Source organism: Xenopus laevis, chromosome 4L, assembly GCF_017654675.1.
Source record: "Xenopus laevis strain J_2021 chromosome 4L, Xenopus_laevis_v10.1, whole genome shotgun sequence".
NCBI classification, from domain to species: Eukaryota; Metazoa; Chordata; class Amphibia; order Anura; family Pipidae; genus Xenopus; species Xenopus laevis.
Window position 1 is genome coordinate 70,854,980 of NC_054377.1, and position 6,095 is coordinate 70,861,074.

The window sequence follows — 6,095 nt, forward strand, 5'->3', positions numbered from 1 at the left end:
TTTCTAAGCTATTTTTATTTTAACTGAATCTATGTAGAAAAAAAGGAAATATACAGTTTGCAAAATTATTCAGTTCCCACACTTTAATATAATGTAAAGTTGTCTTTTGGCGCAATAACAGATTGAAGCACTTAAGTTAGCATATACCAGCAGGAGACTTGGACTGCAAACAAAGGGGACTGGGCTTCCTACATAAGGTGGGAGGCTGGTTAGGGTCAGAGTTTTGGAGGATGAGGGGATGGGATTGAAGGATCAAGGTATTTCCAGGTGGGATTGAACCCTAATTGTAGGGCAATTATTACAGGAAAATTAAACCTAAACTCATTAGGAGTGGCAAAACTTGAAGTACCCCTGTTTTATGACAATCTGTAAGTTTTTCTCTGAATTGACAAGTTTAACTTTCTATATATGCCGCAACCTTTTTCCCAGATTTAGACTTCTGCCTGCACAGTAGAGTAAAATCAGTCTTTCCTGATGAAAAGCAGCTCTTTAGGAAGGACCAATTCCGTCATTGCTGCACTCTGCTTATAGGGAGTGGAACCAAATGGAGCATTTCTGATTGGTTTGTCATTGATAGCATGTGCCGTGGATAGAGTGTTTCCTACTCTATTTTTGGGACATTTTTACTACCTGTTTTCTTAGTATTTCATTGAGCCAGTTAACAAACAGAATCAATTTCTAGGCAACTACAAGAAACAGCTGCTAATCTGCAGGTTTAATATAAAAGCCTTCATGAACTTCTTCCTCTGATTCTACCAAAATATTTATACAACCATTCACTATTAAATTCAAGTTATATAAATTAATTGAAATCAATCTGGACCAATCTGTGTTTGGAGCTTATTAATGGTATTCACAACAAATATGTATAAAAATAATTTGCTGACCTCAAAGCAAGTGTCAAATTGTGATAATGAACGGTCAAAACACAGCACTCTACTTTTCTTGCCTCTCTTTCATTACTAGCTTCATATTAGGGGTGGGTTGATTATTACAGTAGTTAAAGGGGTTTTTCACCTTTAACTTTTAGTATGATTTAGAGAGTGATATTCTGAGACAATCTGCAATTGGTTTTAAGTTTTTAGTATTTCTTGTTTCTTGAGTTATTTAGCTTTTTATTTAGCAACCTCCAGTTTGCAATTTCAGTAATCTGGTTGCTAGGGTCAAAACTACCATAGCAACCATGCACTGATTTGAATAAGACACTGGAATATGAACAGGAGATGGCCTGAATGGAAACATGAGCAATAAAAAGCAGCAATAACAACTAGAAAGGGAACTTCAGGTTGGTTTGAAAAACATGCAAAGTTTGCATTAATATTTAAAGAATGGTAGGAGTTTAAATTTAAACCAATGAAAGTCTATAGGTTAGATCTGATTGGCAGTTGTTGGCTCCGCCCACTTTTCTAACCTTGAAACCGTAGTCACCCAGTGAGTGACTGTGCAAAGTTTGGGAACCCAGGCACAAATAATGTGAGAATGGGAGTGTTTTAAATGTAAAACAAGGAAATTCAATGGATGAAATCTGATTGGCTGTTAGTGGCTTTGTCCACTTTTACTGACCTTGACCTGCAGTCCACCAGTGACCAACCGTGAATAGTTTGGGGACCCTGGTGTTAATACTGTAAAAATGGCAGCAGGTTCAATTCCCCCATTGAAAGTTAATGGGTGAAATCTGAATTGCTGTTTATAGCTCCACCCACTTTGGGGCATCCAACAAAAATAATCTTTTCATTCAGGTTGACCCCATGACTATGTGATTCCAGTTTTGCGAGTGTAGCTTCAAAGATGTAACACTGGCAGCAGTTTAAATTTCTCCATTAAAGTTAATGGGTGAAATTGGATTGGCTGTTGTTGGCTCCTCCCACTTTGGGTCACTGTTTCTTTCGAGGGGAGACCCCATGATTATGTGATTGAAGTTTGGTGAGTTTAGCGTCAAAGCTGTAAGAGTGGCAGCAGCAAATCGGGGTGTTATAAGTGGCTGAAAATATACAAAATAAACAAATTGTTTAACCAGTATCTACTGCATTTGAGAAGGTTTTATATGAGCTTACGGCTGTAACCGTTGGGCCCGGCTGCACATGCCCCAGACCTTCAGCAAGAGGAGTCAAACACCAGAAAAACTTCAAAAGAGACTGGCACAAGCCTGGACCCATGAAGTAGTAAAGCTGGAGTCAAGTTGTAAAAGAGTTAAAAAAGCTTATATTTTATTTTCCATAATTAAGAAAACAGCCCTGACGCATTTCGTGTCTACCAGGGACACTTACTCATAGGCTAAACATGAAACAATTCATTATTCTCTATAGACTGTTGTACACAGCTGATAGACACGTACATAGAGAATAATGAATGTGGCAGAAGCAGGAATGAGGTGAGTGTAGCGCAAGACTTGGAGTCCAGGCCCTTGGGCAGGATAATATTATGGGATGTGTATTTCATGGGGACCTGACAGAACGCTGTGGAAGGCAGTGCAGGCTGCAGTGACACATACACAGAGAATTAGGGATTCCTGGGTAGGAGACATTTGAAGTCATTTTCCCCTTCTTTGTGCACGGACAGTAATTTCCAGCTGGGGCAGCTCAGAGCCAGACACTGACAGTGGGAAATGATTTAACAGGCCCGGGTGGGATTAGAGCGGAGACTCTTTCTCCTCACACAGTCCTTCTCTTTCCCCTGTCACGGGAGAGGGTGGGCCGGAGCGGTTTATGTTGCTCACCCGGGGACCCAATTACCTGCGGCAGATCACAGTGCCTGGGGGCCCCATTATCTATATTATAGACTAGAACGATATGGAGTAGTGACCCGGAGCCCACAGAAGACACACACTTTTAGTGTCACAATCACACTGTGTATAGTGTCACACTCCCTGGCACAGATGTGATAGTAACTCAGAGTGAAACACAGATGCGCCTCTAATACAGCAGCAGCGTTAGCAGTGTGAGAGTGGAGCGGGCGCAATACAGTGTGGAAGAAGACTCTGGGGAAGCGAGGTTTGTCTCCCCCGGCTCCGGAGCGCTTCCCTGGTATGTGGCAGTGCAGGAGTGGGAGGCAACGGTGAAGTTGGCCCCGTGCTGTGGGGGTGAGGGCCCTGCACTCAGGCTTGGGGCACATCAGGGAAAACTTTGCCAGTTTGGAGCATCAGTCAGTGGCCAGCAGGATCCAGCAGCAGAGAGCCAGGGAGGAGAAATCGAGCGCCACTAGATGGATGGTCGCCCTGTCCCCTTTTCCAAAGAGGAGCGGAAGCTGAGTTATTTCTTAATAAAGACTTTGCAATTTTAAAGTATAATTTGTCTTTGTGTTATTTATTCATTGTGTACTAAGGAAATCTTTTTTTTCAAAAAATTTGATGTTACTGGTCCTTAAACAACATCAATTATGACCTTTAATATAACGTCATCAAAAGTGCCAATATTCCTTCCTTAGGTAATGTGTGATTAGCTTAAGACAGGAAGAATCTATATTGAATATTTCTTATGTGTTTGACTTGCAGACTATAAATGGAGGACAATTCTACGATCAATTTTGTGTAAACATGAACTTATAGTTTTAGTCATAAGCTTAATTGTATTTTATTAGCAGTGAGCAGTGTCAGCCACAAGTGGGAGACATTTATGTTTCTGCACAAACACAACATACATCCAGCTATAGATGCAATATACATTTTTAGCTGCTTTTTTTAAGAAGTTGGGAGAGCGTATTAAAATGGAAAAAAAATCAAAGCATTCAACCCTGAGTCAAAATAATGATTAATCCAATAGTGATGCAGTATTGGAAATAACGAAATGCTAAGGGGTTCTATGTAGGGTAGGGGGGTAGAGTTTGTTTTTAAAGTTTAAATAATTCTTTTAGTAGACTTAAGGTATGGAGATCCACAGAAAGAATCCTTATCTGGAAAACCCTAGGTCCTGAGCATTCTGGATAGCAGGTCCCATACTTGCGCTATATATTGGGTGGTCAGCTGGTATTGTCTTTGGAAGTACTAGCCTCCATTCTCTGCCTGCCAATAAAGCTTAATAATATTCCTTGTCATTTGTACATTTTTAATAGCATAGTTTTGCTTTTATAATGCCTTTACTTGAAAAGTTTCAACCAGGTTTTTTAAGGTTCAGCAAATAAATTCATAAAGGTTATTCTGTCTATCATTTTTCAACACGGCAATCTACAATTTCCCCATAACAAAAATCACAGTTAATATAGAATGTTCAGGGGCGCTCAGGCGAGTTGAGAAACTTGTCTCAGGCGGCAGCACCCGCTGGTTGCCAGGGGCAGCAAATTAGCTTCTCCTGGTAAGTTTAAGAGCCAAATTCCCATTTTTCAACCAGGAAATTCTGCTCCTTTAGTGTAGCGAGTGCAACTGCGCTCTTTGCACTAGTGACATGGACCCCCCGACCCCCTCCGCTGCTGAAAAGGTGAGTGCCGTGGGGAGGGGCGGCAGAACAAAATGGCCTGGATCACCCCTGAGAATGTTGATCTAGAGTTACATGTAGTTTAGCTCTTACGGAGAGACACTACATTAGCAGTGGAATGGGGACCCAAATAACTACAGTGTCTAGGGCTATTCTGTTGTCTTATAAATTAAATTGACAATTTCACTGATTAAGACCAGTAATTAAGAATACAATTTCAGGTTCCACTGTAATTCAGTAAAATTCCCATGGTTGAAGTGCTCAGTGTAGAATTAAACAATACCTCATACCTCATTAGTGAATGCAATGTCACTTGCAATTTTCAAACCTGCTTTATAAGAAAATATGTTTCTGGGCACCCGATAGATTGCTCAGTACTTAAAAGGAAGAAATGCCGGAAATGTACATAAGATGTGAAATATGTTTTATACATTTTGTTATAAAACCTTATAATGTGGACCAGGTGTTGGAAGAACCCCATCAATCATCAAAAATGCACCTAATGGTTCACCATATTGCAGGACATGTAAGCACGAGTGTGTATATAAAAGTCCAAATTTATTTAGAATTTTCCAATAAAATCATTGCATGAGGACAGACAAATAAAGCAGGCAGTGGAGATCAAGGCTTAACGCGTTTCGTGACTTTGCTAGTCACTTCCTCAGAAGCCAGTGCGCCCTCTGCCGAAATAACACCTTTATAGTCACATATATAAAAGGATTGGTCTAAAGGCTGTTATACACAGTCACATAAAGCGATAGTAGTCATGATAAATACTGTGGATATCGTAAAATTAATTATTATCGTTGTACCATACCCTAATTAATATGTAATAAAACAGCAATATTTATTGCGGCAGTAAACTATTTTAAACATACTAAATGGAGTTATAAATATTGCTATAAATACAATATAAATACATATAGGTAAGAAATCCAGGCAAGCCAGAAAAAATATAAATATATATGTACATGACAATATACAGTATCCTCAATGTGGATTGAAAGTAATGGGCAAACATGGAAAGAGCATGTATAAAGAGGAGAATATAAGGAAAAACATCAAGTTAATGCATAAATGGCCACTTTCATAAAATAAGCCTAAAAAAAAAAAAATGTTGATAAATTCATTATTATATTATAAATACAAAGGGTACACCCAAATTAATCAATAATGCAATTAATTTCCCAATCTCCATGAAGCCCTCCCAGGGTAACTGTGCCAAGCGTGTAAATCCAAAATGCTTCCCTCTTCAAGAGGGATTTTCAAGGTCTCCTTTCCTAACCCCAGGGGTATCACCCTGTCTATCACTTGAAAGGAGACACATTGTTTTCCACCATGTTTTTCTATCAAATGTTTGGCAACTGCTGAGCTCTTATCCCCCCTAGAGACACAGCTCATGTGCTCAGAAATACGTTTTCTCACCGGTCTGATCGTTTTACCCACATATTGGATCCCACAAACACAAGTAATTAGATATATTACCCATTTTGTACTGCAAATGGCATAAAATGTCATCTTATATGTACGAGAGCTATCCCTAGAGCCAAATTCCTTAGAAGATTTCATGAGGTTACACGCATGACAGTGCGACCTACCACATCTGTAGCATTACATTTAACCAGTAAGAGTTCCTAGTTTCTTTACAATCCAAAAATAAACTAGGGGATAGTTGTGAACCCAGGCTTT